Source organism: Topomyia yanbarensis, chromosome 3 (genome assembly GCF_030247195.1).
Source record: "Topomyia yanbarensis strain Yona2022 chromosome 3, ASM3024719v1, whole genome shotgun sequence".
NCBI classification, from domain to species: domain Eukaryota; kingdom Metazoa; phylum Arthropoda; class Insecta; order Diptera; family Culicidae; genus Topomyia; species Topomyia yanbarensis.
Window position 1 is genome coordinate 309,356,327 of NC_080672.1, and position 16,059 is coordinate 309,372,385.

A 16,059-nucleotide genomic window follows, 5' to 3' on the forward strand; every position below is an offset into this window, starting at 1 on the left:
TTTAACCTAGGTAAACTGAATTATAAAATTTAAATTATTTTATTTTTAAAGGCACAATAATATTCTGCATGTGCATATTTTGATTGTAAATTCACCATAATCTAGGAATATTTATTTTTAATTTTATTGAGAGTTGTCCTACTGAAGCTGTAGAGATGGGTTCTCGAAAGAGTTCCCTGTCAGAATCACTCACTACAATTGCAGACGAGACGGGAAATGTCATCCTCTGAGATAAAGAATACATCTTCAGCGCAGGCTTAGACCGTCAAATTAAGAAATCGATTTACGTGTTTGAGTGTTATTATTTAATGGCACTCGCACTTGTGCACTAGCAGTGTTGGAATTGGAAGAAATAATTAATTTCTGCAATTGGTTTGAACCATAAATTTCAAAATCAATTTTTCGAGAACTCGTAGTTACCGTCCTCAACAAAACTGTTGACCAAGGATTGAGTTATAGTTTTATAGAGCTGAACTTTCATATTGAGTAAAATAGCGATCTTTATTAACGTAAATGCAAAATAATTGCTTTTCCCGTTGTAAAATCCCATACAAACTTTGAAGGCAATGCGCAAACCCGGGAGGCAACCAGCCGCTCCCTAATTTTGCACCTGCATTTGGGAACACAAAAGGAACTCAAAAAGTGCTGTAAACGCTAGTTTAAATCATTTCAAAGTTTTTCTATGTAACCGCGAGCCACTCCAATGGGCCTAGGTAGCTAAGACCGAGAGTAGAGACTTCCGGACGTCACCGATTCATGATCGTGCGGACACGGGCGTTTGTAGGTTCATGTTTGAAACCGGGTTTGTCAAATTAAAAGTGTTGAAATGTTCGCTTAATCACCGGGTTGTTTTCATGTATACAAGATTGCAAGCGTAGGCATGCGTAGATGATCGCGAAGGAATCAAGCGTTTGTATATTAACGTGTTGGTCAATTGTTCTAGCGTTACATTTTTTTTTTTTGAATAAAGGCTTATTTTTTGACGACCTGGTCCGCGTAGATTAGAAAATTATTTAAAACTTGATTTAAGGGCATTGCTATAGTGGTTCTACCAGTGGCGTAGTAGCGGGGGGGGGGGGTTTTGGGGACGAAACCCCTCCCGAAGTATTTTGGAGAAATTTGAAAAAATTGAATATGTTAAACAAAAATATGCCTAATATTTTAAATGAAATTCTCAAAGTTTCATTTGCAAAAGTTATCTTGTGAAAATATTTCCTTGTAGTGAAAATTGGCTGCAGACTCGACACCTACCTGTCGGCACGTTGTGGAGGCTAGCTCAACCGCCGAGGACTATAACGAGCAGATCGCGGCGAAGCGAGGAGCTAGGAGCTTAATGGTTCACGAAACGGATATCGGTACCGAGAGAAATTTCGCCACATTCTGTAGTCTTTGACTGACGGCGAACATGGACTGGAGAGTGTGAGAGAAGTATCCCCAGAGAGACCTCCAGGCGATTCGCTACCGCATCGGCCAATGGAACCCTGCCGCAGCACGAAGAAGGACGGGCGGCAAGCTAAAATGGAAGACGAAAGCCTTTAACGAAAACCTCTTTGTTGAGTTACTTCGGCGAACAACGGAATCAAGTACGTTGATACGGCTGACGGCTAACAAGAAGGATTGCGACGGCTTGTGACGTTACAATGTCATGAGAACTAGGACCATGCAGTAGGCGGCGTGCAGCTTACTGGTTAAATGAGTAACTCAGTACGCTACACGCTGCTTGTCTTAGAGCCAGAAGGCGGGCTCAGAGCGCAAGATCGGAGAGTGAGAGAAGAGCGCAAGCGACGTATCTAGAAGGTAGGGACTCTTTAAAACGGGAGATCAAGCTTAGCAAGCCAATTGCCATAAGTAGCTGTGCTGAGAAATAAACGCCAATCCCTGGGGGACGCGTGCTGATTCGTCATGACGAAGACGATGGTCCGTCGACACCAGCTGAAATATGCCCGGGTAAGCTAAAGATAATCGTTGAGGGTCTCTTCCCGAATCACGATTCAACTGCCTGGTCACCGACACCGTACGGCGAAGAAGACAGAGGTAACACAGTCGAGTGACAAGTGACTAACGACGAGCTCAAATACGCGTAGATGTGACTAAAATCAAAGCAAACCCTCGGTCCGGATGGAATACCAACCGTGGCGCTGAAAGCTGCGATCCTGGCATATCCGAACATGTTCAGGATGCTACCAAATACAAATATGTAATATGTAATAATAATAATAATAGTTTGTATTTGATGCTACTGCTGAAGTCTTTAGACGATGGTAATCCCCGAAATGAGGAAGGTGCAGAAACTGATGTTGCAGCCAAAGTCAGGGAAGTCACCAGGCCATCCAGCCTCGAATAGACCAATGCTGCAGCGTGACATAAAAGAATGAGCCAGATCATGAAGAGCTGCTTCCAGAGTAGAGCACTGATGTACCAGACGAACAAATGGGCAGAAGGCAATGCGAGTCGCAGCGGGCGTTACTCAGGGCTCCATTCTCTGTCCAACACTTAGGATGCACTGATAATATAAATTTGTGAATATAATGAATCATGCAATGCACGAATTCATTCGTCGTTTTCTGCAACGAAGTATTTTCGTGCATTGTAAATAGTAAGTTTCGTTCAATTCATGAACAAGAATGGCCGTATGGTGAACGAAAGCTTTCGTAAATTTTACACATTTAATGTACACTGCACGAATGTTATCGTTGATAACGACATTATTTTTCGTGAATGAAATGAAATGTTTTGTTTATTTTAATAAACGTTTGTGTATATTACGAACGATTACTTTGGTCGCACGAAATCTTTTCGTTTATCTTAGAAAAGTTTTCGTATTTATTAGTCTCTTATTGTTTTCAGTCGATCTTTTCGGATCGATGTCTTTTTTATTTAAACAAATCGATGTGGCCAAATCGATTTTATTGTGATACGAAGAAATGGCCGCTTGATTGATGAACGAAAGTTTTCGTAAATTTTACTTATTTAGTTTACATTGCCCGAAAGTTATCGACATTATTTTTCGTGAAAGAAACGAAACGATCTTTTAGGATCGATGTTTGACAGCACGGACGCGACGGCTTAACTGATTCTGTACTACTCCAGATTCTGAATCAAGGAATCTTCCTGCAACAGGCGGACACGGACACAACTACTAAATAGTCAGACAACAACAATTATCTGACGAATAGCAACAATGGCTCCATATTGCTCTTTTGGCATGGACGGTTTGACGAATGGTGCTCGTAAATATTATAAAGATATTCGTATATAACAGCGAACGACTCGTTTGCTGAATGAAGCTGTTTCGTAATAAGCTAACGAAAGTCATTTCGTGGTTTTCACGAAAAACTCGTAATAAAAAATAAGTGTTTCGATAGAACTACGAACGATTCATCATATGTACGAAAAATTCGTATATTTTATGAAAGTTGTTTGTAATTGATTCCTAGCGATTTACGAATATATTCTATCAGTGTGGGGTCTTAACACTGCGGCTGCCCAGGAAAGTGAAAATCGTTGGTTTCGTGAACGATGTGTCACTAACGGTGAGACACTTGAAGAAATAGAGGTGTCGGTGACGGAGACAATAGATGCGATCGAGAGCTGGATGATTGGGTCAAGCTGCAAATAGCTCACTACAAGACGGATTTGTTGTTGCACAGCAACTGCAAAGCGGTTCAGCGGATACAGATCACCATCGAAGGGCTTGTGAATGCATCGAAGCGTGCACTGAAGCAATTGGGAGTGATATTCGACGACTGATTGAGCTTTAACAATCACGTTGATTACACATGCGAAATGTCGGGTCTTTATCGAGTGTCTCGTCATCGATACTGCGATATGGGGCTCCTGCTTGGGGTGCGGCGCTGAAAACCAAGTGAAACCGCGAAAAGCTGAACAGGACGCTTCGAATGCTGATCGTACGTGTTGCGATAACGTACCGGAGGCAGTATGCCTTGACGCCGAGATGATCCCCATCTGCATTACCCTGACGGAGGATATCAAGTGCTACAATCAATGAAACGTCAGAAACGTGAGGAAGATGATGAGAATCGATTCGATGATGACGCAGCAGTAGGAATGGGATAATACGGAGAAAGGAAAGTGGACCTACCGGCTCATCCAAACCTGTCGACGTGGGTCAATAGAAAGCACGGAGAGATGACCTTCCACCTGAAACAGCTCCTACCGAACCATGGCTGCTTAAGGAGTATCAGTGTGGGTACGTAACGTCAACACTGTGCCTGGAGCGTCTTTGAATGTCCGAGGTTTGAAGTGACGTGCAGGGAGCTACTTAAAACGGGAGGACCGGACATCAACCCGGATACTGTAGCCTACAGAATGACAAGCGACGTAGAGACGTGGAACGCAGTAAACAGAGATATGATGTAGATCAGTGATTCTCAACCTGGGGTCCGCGAAGTCATTGCTGGGAGTCCGCGAAGAAAAATATATTTTCCGAGTGCATATTGAAATTTCAAATCTTGTTTCCTAACAAATTGAAAATAACATATTCATAGCATATAAAATTGATGTTTATCTGTGGGGGTCCGAAGCAACCCAGTGTGATATCTAAGGGGTCCGTGGTACGAAAAAGGTTGAGAACCGTTGATGTAGATCATGACCGTCTTACAACGGAATGGACATCGAACAACGGTTTCGGGAGAGCAATCACCGCCAGGGAACTCTCCGCAGGTATAAGCTAGATCCACCGTCGAGGACTAGTCGAATAGACTGCAACAGAGCAGCGAGTATGGGTCGTCGAAACGCTAGCGAACCGGACGTCACGCTCCATGATTCGCCAGACCGACCACGGCACCCCACCGGTTGTTCCGATAGAAAAATAGCGAAAACCAAAGAAGAATCGATATTGAGAAAACTTCTTTCGCCAGGGAACTCTCCGTTAGCGTAAGCTAGATTCACCGCTGGGGACTAGACTGAATAGGCAGCGACGAGACACCACTATTCGCGAGTCATCGGCGCACCAGTTCATCGGATACCCTGCTTCACCAGAATCGCCGAACTGACCTCGGCACCTAGCTGATTAGCTCGATCTCGGGAGAACTTCTCTCGCCGGGGAATTCTCTGTTGGAGTAGGTCAGGTCCATCGTCGGGGACTAGACCGAGTTGTTCGCGAACAAGTCGAGGACTGAATGGACCATCAAGGAAGTAGTGCTAAATGGCCCAAGAAGAGAACTAAATGGCTTAAAAAAGTTGCGGTGCTAAATGGCATCGGTTACGGAGTCAAAGGGCTCAAGAAGTTGTGGTACTGAAACCAAAGAAGAATCGGTATCGGGAGAACTTCTTTTGTCTGAGACCTATCCGTCAGCTTACAGTCAGATTCACCACCGGGAACGAGACCGTGTAGACCGCGACGATACACCACCAGTCGCGCCGGGGCTCCAGCAAACCGGATGCCCTATTCTACCGGAATCGCCGAACTGACCGCAGCACCTGGCTGGTTGGCTCGAACTTCTCTCGCCGGGGAACTTTTCGTTGGAGTAGGCTAGATCTATCGTCGGAGACTAGACCGAGAAGCTCAACGAGGAAGTGGTACTGAATGGCACAAGGGAACTGAAGGGCTCAGTAAATTAGACTGTCTGAAGTTTGCCGCCCAGATTGTCCTCGTAGGGGAAGAGCATTTATTTTATACCAACAGCTAGCTTTCCTACCTTGACTACCCAAACCCGTTCCCTGAGTTGTTGGTTTTTGAACATTTTTTTCCTGCTCAGAATGTTTTTGAACATTTTTTCATATATATATATACAAAAAAAATTTCATATCCCCCCCCGAAAAATTTTCTTACTACGCCACTGGGTTCTACAATTACCACTAAGACTTTTCGTCCATAGAAGATTTGTTCAAGCAATGAACAAGAGTGACAATCAAATCGGCCTTATGATTTCGATGGTTTTTCTTATAGATACTGGACGTTTTGCTCTTCCCACTGCATGTCATCCTATCGCCAGTCCGCAAGATTTCAACTTTCAGTCGCATCAGCAGTACATATCACCGTTAAGGTTCCAGCCTCTGCGCCAAGCAAGGAGAGGAAGAGTATTTTGTTATCGAAAACAAGGATTCCCAATCATTTTTCAAACTGAAGCATGCAATGGCACGCAATGCTTTCAGTACTAACCCTTATCTTCCTCTGCTCATATTGTCCACCTCGAGCACGCGTCCTTGGGCTGCCAAGGTTAATCAAGTATTTTGTCATCTTCGGGAGTCCTGACATGGGACATTCCAAATTCAAGAGAGTCCTAAGCCAGGGCTTATCGACAAAAACTCAGGAGACTTCCTGATAATCAAAGAATGATCCTTAAATAATATTGTTTGTGGCAAATAAATTGGGGGCTTTCTATTCGTAGTTTTCATGACACCGCCAGTGCAAGCAACGAAAACAAAAACCTTCTCTTCTAACTTTCTGGAAATGAAGAACTAGAATAGTGGAAGATTGTAAATCCAGCCAGTAACATTATCAGGCCTTCGTGAGACCTCAAAACAGCAGAGTTCCGTCGACGGTCCAAGATGCAATGAAGAGCAGAATCATTTTGTCACATCCGCAGTTCGCTTGCCAGACAAAGATTTTATGGCAAATTTTGACAGCCTCTTGGTCTACTTCCTGTTGGATTCTGGCATGAGTTTTGTTATGTTCAATAGTTTTTCTTTTTAATTGTGTTGACTGTCAAGTGAGTGTTCAGAACGTTTCCGTTGAAGTTATCAAATTGGAAATTGATGCACATTTGTAAATAAAATTTGTTATATACAGTGTATATTATACACTATATCCCTGCATCGGTAACAAATGAATTTTACACAGAGTACAACCACCCTACGCAAGCCTGCTGAAAAAAGGGGAAAAATGGAAAACGCACGAAGAAAGCCGCAATGTTCAATAACCATGAAAATGGGGATTTTTTCTACTCTTTATCAATTGGTTTATGTCGTTTACTCACCTTTGTCGATTGCGCTGGGCTGCTCGCCTGTAGGTGCAAGGGTTTCTGCTGCTTGCTGCTGGTTTCATTGGCAAACGGTCAAGGGCACACCACGGAGGAGAAGCGCGCGAAAACTGCCGGGACGAGAATAACGCAGGCTATCGATGGACTGCAAGGCTGCTCGACACTGACATTGACGAAGAACTGTCGAATCGTCGGTTTCGGTTGTTTTAAAGCTTCACTTATACTGGCTTAAACTAAACACAACAATCCCTCCAGTACAAATAAAAAAACTGGAGGACAGAATTATCACCGTTTCCAACGGAATTGTTCGTTATTCGTACCATACAAAGACAAAATCGCTCCGGATGAATAACAAAATCAATGTAGATTAAGGAAAATCCCCACACTCCAACCAACATCGACGGAATTTTAATTGGTGCTTGCAAAATTTTGTCGCATTCACAGTACTGTCCCTGTTTTTTGTGTGTACATCGAGCGAAGACATGTCGCTGTCGGTCGAACGAAAACGGCTGAACCGCGCACCGAAGGGAATTTTGACTTGAGCGCAGTAGAAGTCGTTAGCCAGTCCCGTTGGCGGCTCCTGCCATGCTTGGCAGTAGCAGAAGCAGTCTGATTTACATCTAGAATAGATTGCCGCGAGCGGGAGAAAACAACAAGGAAAAACAACGACGACAGCCACTAAGTGTGGCGGGCGGGAAAGGGCGAGCGGGGCGCAGCAGAAATGGTGGCAAGAAAATACGACAATTTTCCTCCGATTTCCATCCCACCGTTATTTCAGTTCATCCACTGGTATGTTAAATTTATAGTGCTCTTGCAACATCGGCACCAGAACAGCAGAAAGTGGCAAGCGAATTCGAAATTGTGTCCGGACTGTTTTGACGGTGTGCGGGTATTTTTGAAGTGCAGGAGAGATTCCGCTGGCTTTTGGCAGATCGCCAATCGACACCATCGAGCAGATGATCATACCGATGCGGATGGGGATGCGAATGCGGGAAACATTGGCTTGTAAGCAGGCAAATTTGGGGAAAGTCATGCTCCGCTTTGAAGTGTACCAAGTGTAAATTTGCCACTTTTAGAAACGGATCAAATGGTTAATCGATGCCGGCCGGGTGACTGTGCGAGTGTGTGTGAATGGAGCAGGCGAAGAAGCGTTTACAAGGTACTTGTTTTGATTTGTGATCGACACGAGCGTTCCGTTGCGACAGCGCGCTGTAGGAAAAGGTTCTAAAGCAGAGGCGTTTGGTTTTGAGCACTCAATAAACGATGCACGTGATGCAACATTTTTGGTCGCAACTTTGATTTTAGTGCGTCTTTATTATTTCGAATGAATTTAGGGTTATTGAAAACGATTAATATGAGTAATTCGACAGAACCTCACCGCCTGGAATTTTGCTGTCATATGTATATCAAAATTCTTTTCCATCGATATTAGTTTTGCTCTGAATGCAACGCTTTATCCCTGATTCCACAATTTATGATTATGGAGAGCCTCACTCTTATACCCTTCCTTCGTTGTCGCCAGCTGTCTTCCGCAATTTGATTTTATTACTCATTCGCCATGACCTACTAACAAAAAATATTCCGCCGGGAGGCAACTATCATCAGAATACAGAATCAGCAGGAAGAAAACTTCTTACACAGTAATATCGGCATCTCTCACCGCATTGTCCTCGTATGTCGGGTCGGTCTTACTACGGAGTTCCGCGTGCACATTTTATTATTTCGCTGTCTCACATGATCCCGCCTTAGTCCACCGGCTTCAGCAGATACAAGCAGAGGCGGTCACGCGAAAAATGTCGAAAAGGGTCGTCACTGGGTGCTACCGTACAGCCGAGTTACGGGAAAGTCGACAAAAAAAACGGCAACGGAACAGGCATCAATGTTAAAGAAAACGCGAATTTTTTGATAATTATAGAATTGAGCCAACATTATACCACTGTTGTGCCGCCACCGCTGCTGTTGCTACTGCTGTTCCTCCATTCTGCTGGTGCTGTGACATTTTGGTATTTTGGCGAGTATCCCCGTATGCATCCTGGGTCGATGTGAAGCACAGGAAGAAAAAGGTTACCGACTTCCCACGCGTCGCTCGATGCTAGTGGATGCCCACCTCAACAGTATGGGAGTCATCGGAGGAGGGAAGAGGGTGATTTGCCAGATCGAGCGTGGAACTACAGCGATTTACTACGGGTCAAAGCATGTAAAATTTGAATAAGCCGTCACAAGCTGTATTGTAAGCTCCAGTAGGTCGTACTCTCCTGCCCAGTAGAGATGGGCCATTCGTTCGCGAACGGTTCAAGTGAACTGGTTCTTCGAAGAGAATGAGCGAACGGAAGTTCTTTTTAAAAGAACGGTAGTTCTCAATTCTCTTCAAAGCGAATGAACTGAACCTGACCCAAAGCCGTTTGGCGAATTTCTCGGACCGATTTTTAGGCGAACGAATGAAAATGAACCGACTTGCCGTCCCACAAACCGCTCTCTGTGCTCTCCCAGAATGGAACCGGCGAAGAACGACTCATCACATTCTCTATTTCACTAGTTATACATCATGAAGAAATCGCTACCGTTGATGAACTTGTTAAGCATACAGGGGTATAATAGTTTGGGCAGCATCTGATTGGTTCCTCTCCAAGAATCTAATGTTTTGAGAGACATTCGCTAGATACAAGTAAAATATCAGCTGAACGGAAGAACGGTTCATCTGAACTAGTTCTTTTTACAGAACTGTTCAGTCGGGAATGGTTCTTCGAAGTGAACTGTTTCGCCCATCTCTAGCTCTGATACATGAGCTGAGCGGTTGGTTGTACCCGTAGGTTGTCCAGTGGAAAGCCACGAAAAGAAAAGTGTGGTTGCGCAGCAGACGACTAGGAACACTGATGCTTAATCTTGCAACAACGTCGAACGATTTATGTTGCCAATCGTTTGAAGATGATTCGTCGAGAAATCAATGTTTGAAGGTGTCAATGAGTCGGCATCGGTTCTCGAAATCAAGCAAATGGTGCGGATCCCTCCATGCAAGCTGCCTCAAGGCGTAAAAAAGAAAACTCTTCTGAATCCCTTCAATTCGAAGCGACGGTGTGCTTCGTACCAAAGAACAGAAAATTGCCTTTAATGTGTATATATCGTTAAACTGAGACGTGTTAAGTCGGACGAAACCCAATACTGCTTAGGCCTTAGCGGTTGTCAACGATATATGATCTGTAAAGAGCATCGTGTTGGTGAATTTTACTCCTAAATGGCAGATGGTTTCGACACACTCTAGGATTTGGTCATTCAGAGTGTATTCGTGCTTGATCGATAAGCGACGCCGAGTGAATGAGATTGCTATGCATTTCTAGATGATCACCTACATACCATTCTCTTTACACCATCGCGATAGCAAGTCAATGTCCAATTGTAGATCTGAGCAATCTTTGGCAGAGTAGATTTTATACATTTTTAGGTCTTCAGCATACAAAACTTTGTCGCAATTCGAATGACGACATAGACCATTCACAAACAGTATGAAGACGAACGGTCCCAGTGTACTGCCTTGAGGAACTCCAGAAGTTAGTTGAAATGAATCTGAGTTTGAAGTATTCAGTCCAACATGCACGAAACGATCCAACAGGTAAAAATGCAGTCATATTGCAGTGTTACCCAAGAAGAGAATCCAAGTCGCCTTAGCTTCTCAATTGCTAGATCGTGTGCCACTTTGTCCAATGCTGAGTAATTAGCAAAGTGGTTCCAAGTGCTAGAGGAAGGTATGGGCGTTTCTGTGATGAAAATACTTTATAAGAATTCGACAAATAAATTGACAGTCTTTTGGAGTCAGCTACCTTTACATCGTAGAAAACGCTGGATGGTATCTGATTACCTTCCTTACGGCTTCTAACAAAATTCCAAAAATGAGGGATTCGATTTGAGATTTGATCGTATACGATTTATGTAATCACTGTAACTATCGAGCTGACGTTCCTTATAAAACATTTCAAAGCGTTTAAGGTTTTCTTTGTTCTAGCGGTCTCTATTTCAGAGCTTTTTGTACACGATTGCGAAGATGCCGAGGCTTGGAGGTCCACCACAGTTTCAATTCCCACCCCATTTCATGGTATTTTCCAAAACCCGATTTTTAGACTTTCACTCTTCCAAATAATGCAACTTTTTTAAAAATATCAAAATTCCATTTTATACCGTTTCTAGACCATTCTTTCAACTTTTAGAATAATTTAATTTTTTTTTCAAATCGGTTGAAAATTCTCAAAATAATAGTATTTTTTGTAAAAAAACTCAAAGCCGCGATCTTTTCTTTTTTTTTGCTTAAACCAATTTATGTATCATTGATTCAATAAATTCCGTACTTTCACTAACACAGCAGCTGTTTTTCCAATTAAAAAACAAAGAAAATGATGCATTATGCATTTCTTTGCTTTGCATTTTTACCTGCGAAAATTGTGATCAAAAGCGTGGAGTACATTTGTACCCCATTGCAATGTTCTAGGGTGGAAAACCCAAGTGCAACGTTCTAGGGTTAAATTCATTTTCTTTACATCAATATAGAAATGAATGTATTTTGTGCTGCGTGCAAGACATCAAACCTTTACAAGAAACTAGCTATACATACAACAAAACATCGAACGAAGTAGATCAACGTTAGACGTTAATTGAACAGACTTTTCTACGAGGAAGTGCAAAGTTGATGAAAAATGAAATGCATTTTTTTTCAAATTTCTCATATATTCTAAAAAATGTGTCCCTAGAGACAAACCGTTTCTGGGCGAACACGGTAGTTAATGAAAGAGTCTCTTATGCTCACCACCAACATTTGTGATTGGCAAGTGTTTTCCTGAATTTTCACACAAAGTGAATTTTGACAGTTGGCGTATACGCCATAATGAAATGCTTGTCGAGCAAAGCAGTGAAGTTCTTATTAGACTAGGGATGCCAGGTGCATAGAATAATCTGTGTTTCACAAAGTCTCAATATGTTGCACAGATTTTTAAACGTACACATCTGTTTTCTGTTATAATGCACAGATGTTTTTGAACTCGCGCTCAATTTTTGCCTCGGGCAAAAACAAAAAAAAGTCGCGATTTCTTGTTTTGAGACAATCTTGTACATATTTTTACAAAGGTTGCGCAAAGATTTCTACAAATTTTACTTGGTATCCTTGGATTAGACCGTCGCTTGGTACAGGCAGGGATGCCAGTATGACAGATTTATCTGGCACAGCCAGAGTTTTTTTGCAGCTTCCAGACAAAAAGACAAACCCAGCATTCTACCACACTTTTCAATTATAAAAGTTGATACACAGATATCTTGGAAATCTAGGTGATATTTTTTCAAATTTAAGAAAAATCGATAAATAAATATTCTATTAAGACTAAAATGAATGTCGAATTTTGAGGACTTTGAGGTCAGGCAACAGATTTTGCCAGCCAGTTTTTGCTGAACTGCTCGATTTTTTTTGGAAAATAGTGGCAACCCTGGGTACAGACCGAGGATTTGTTTTTCGTCGCGGCTAAAGAACGTTGCGATTAACAACAGACCCGTGCGGTTTCTCCCAATTAAGAAAATGAATTTAGTATCGGATGAAGTGCGTTTTGTTTGTTTTGAAAATTGAAGAAAAAACTTAACTGAAATGCATCGAAGTAATCAGAGTCCAAGTTATCACTACACTTGCTTTATTTACCATCAGCGTGGCATACCATCAGAAACAAATTAGCATAAGAGATGAATTTTAGGCCCGTTTAAACATCGACTTGATTAAGCGGATCCGACAAGAGAAGTTTATCATCACAGGGTATTTCAATGAGCGACAAGAGCTGTAGGGTACAATCACAATGGAATCATCCACGCTGAAGACAGTGAACCCGGTAATTATAGGATCCTCGCAACACCCGACGAAATTTTCCAAATCGGCTGGACCGTTCCATCTTAGAATTTTTCATCACAAACATCGCCACCGACATTAATATAACCTACTAATAGGTAGAAACAATTTTACATGCATTGGTCGACTTAAGTACGATTCAGACGATACATCAGCTTCCGTCAACGTCAACGGAACGTCACCGTTCCGTCAGGATAAGTTAAATACTTTTCTCTTGCGCCCGTTCACACGTGCCGTACGTCAAAACGTTCCGTGCCGTTGATGTTGTGTGTGAATGCCTCCATTTAACTGCAAGTAACTTATCCTGACGGAACGGTGACGTTCCGTTGACGTTGACGAAAGCTGATGTATCGTCTGAATCGTCCTTTATCGATCAATGCAACATGCACGCATACGAAAAACTACCGAAAATTGAATTCTTTTGATTCAATCTCGGGGTATCGTGGAATAAGGCAATATTAGGTAAACCGTGTTGTGTAGTTACAATTTAAGCACGGCAAAAATCACAACTCATTGATAGGTTTTTATACTCATCGTTGAGTTCAATGTACTTAAATTTAAGTCAAATTTACCTAATTTTGAGTATATCCCAAATAACTCAAAAGTACCTTATTCCACTGAAGACCTCGACTGAGTCCAATCTTTCATTTTGTTTTTGACAACACTAATAAGTGCGAAAGCGACGCACAACTCAAAAAATAAATTAAAAGAACTTATTCTGTGGATCGTTTTATTTTTCCGTGGATAAGTACGTCGAATATAACGAGGTAAGTCCTCTTTTGACAATCGACATTTGTAAAGTGAAGTTATGCCGGATACTTTTTTCAAATGTCTGCAAATAATAATTTTAAGTTTGGGAAGTATCAAAAAATGCCTAAAATAGATAAAGCTGTAATTTGAAACTGGCATCTTTAAGTGAAGTTAGTCTTCCGAAATCCTAGTGCAAATTAATCCTTAAATTTTAACCAGGGAAGTAATCCGCATTAGTTTGCTCCGATCATATTAGAGTACTTTATATCTCCAAATTGATAACATCCCAAACACTTATGCGTCTCCGAAACATCTACTGACCTCCGGGATAAATATTTAATGTCTAACAACAGAAATTTTCAGTAATTATTAAGTGAATTCTATAATAAATTTCTTCCAGAAAAAGTTCATATGCTTCAACCCACACATTTGGCAACCCTTCTCGCCGGAACAGCGCACCATATCAACAACAGCAGTAGCAGCAGCAATCTCGGGGCATAATATATCCAGCAGCATTCTCTCTCTCGCTCACTCGTTTTTGCAATTTTTTTTCCTGCTACAACATTCCGAGGGCTCTCTGGCCGTGCAAAAACCTACCGACGGGGGAAAAAAACGGACACATCCAAAAATACATGCATTTTCTCTCTGTCTCGCTTTCGCGGGATACTTCCCGCAACCCTCCCCGACTAGAGGTCATCTGCTGGCCCAGCCAGCAGTAACCGTCCGGTATTGAGATCCAGTCGAATCTGTCTTGAATCCAGCTGCTTCCATCCTGCATTCTCGCCCAGCCAGATAATCACAATAAGATTATATTCACCAGCAATAGACAGCGAGCTCCAATTGGAACTCGTTTTCCGTCTGTTTCACCTTCTACACACAAAACTTCTCACTGAACGCAAGCAAGAAGCACCGAGAATCCGATTGGAACTTGTTCTACGGTGCTAGCAAAAATTTTCTTCGCCACAATATTTTGCTGTTTCTTGCTATTTTTCTAGATTTCACTGGCACTGGATGTAACTTTTCACGCTGATTCTATGTGAGAGCTTCGAGCCACTAATCAAAAAGGACACAACGGGCTTTCGGTAAAACTGGGGAGTTTCACTACTTTTCGCAACCGAATTACCACAACCGTGTAGTAATCAAAGCCTAGGGCACACGACACTGTTGAACCAATAGAAGCAAAATTATTGTTCTACGCTGAGCTGTGCTGATAGGCACACCGTAGGCCAAGCAAGTCCAAATTGTTTTATTCGCGTTCTTATTGGAACACGGTCTGCTCTGCACACAACTCGATCGGGATTAGAGCAGTTTGTTGTAGGCAGAGAAAAATCGGAACCCTGCCAAAGAACACGCACGGCTATGTGTGGAAAACGCGACCACGACGACGGCGACAACGAGAACGAGCTGCTGAAAAGTTATTTTTCCTTTTGGCTTTTTTCGGTCTCGCCTGGTAGCTAGATCTCTCTGGGTGCACGCTGTCCCGTTCGTTCTAATTGGAATATGTATGCTCCCGTGACATGCGATGTGTTTTCCTCCTACACCGTCGGCAGCATTGGTGAAGAACGAACACGCGCGGGCGAGGATTATTGTTATAGTTCCCTTTCATTTACTCATTCGGTAAATACTTCAAAACATGCCTCAAGCTTGAAAAGTACAAAATATTTCGACATTTCGCGAAAATAGTCCCATTCGCGGCAGTCAACCGCTTACCCCTCGTTCTTCTGGGGAGGCTTCTCATAGAATATCAGAACAAAATTTGTTAAATTAATTTTGTGAACAGTGTGAATATTTTTAATGTGAAATAAGTGAAGGGTTTTTCTCGGTTAATTTTGTTTTGAAATTAAATTAAATTAAATGAAGAATAAAATTTCTATTTTATAGCATAATCCGATAGAGGTCATCCTAATAAACATCGTATGATTCAAGAGCCTAACGACCTGTTTAGGGTATCATCCAAACAATATGTGGAATCATGGCACTATATGGGTTAAAGTTTGTGTATTTTTTTTATAATGCCATCTCTCTAAACTTAACAATATTGTTATGCTATAATACAAATACAAAAACAATAAACATTAATGTTTCTACAGTAAACTTCAATATAAAAACAACTTTTACACTAAAAAAGGAGGTTATTTATGCATCTTAACATTAAAAAATTAATTTTTCTCCATACATTTTTTGCTCGAAAATAGTAAAATTTATTGTGGATTTACTGTATCAGTTTTTTGCTGAATAGTAACATTGATTGTTACATGCAATTTTATTGTAAATATACTGCGAGAACTCTACGTCAAACAATGTTGAAATAGTAATAACTATAATACTTATTGTTTTATGATTGCTTGTAGGGCAAATACTATTGTAAAATTCTATAAGGACGTGGTTCAACCCTTAAAAATTCAGAATAATTTTTAATTAATTCTCTACAGAAATATAAGGTTTGTTGCAGTACACGGAAGTTACTCAAGAGCAAACAAGAACAAATAGCACTTG

At 41.8% G+C, this 16,059-nt stretch overlaps 1 protein-coding gene across 3 annotated transcripts in view; it reads right to left on the reverse strand.

The window, feature by feature from the left end:
• The window catches only part of LOC131689408 (neurocalcin homolog), a 490,006-nt gene extending 474,970 nt beyond the window's left edge, over positions 1-15,036 (reverse strand). Inside the window, exon 1 of one of the 3 annotated variants that reach the window (XM_058974470.1) lies at positions 14,431-15,036. The gene's annotated coding sequence lies outside the window, so the exon portion shown is untranslated. Of the gene's footprint in view, positions 1-14,363 lie in introns of all 3 variants that reach the window. The other 2 variants (XM_058974468.1, XM_058974469.1) reach the window with 2 other exon arrangements.
• Between the last annotated feature and the right edge of the window lie 1,023 nt (positions 15,037-16,059).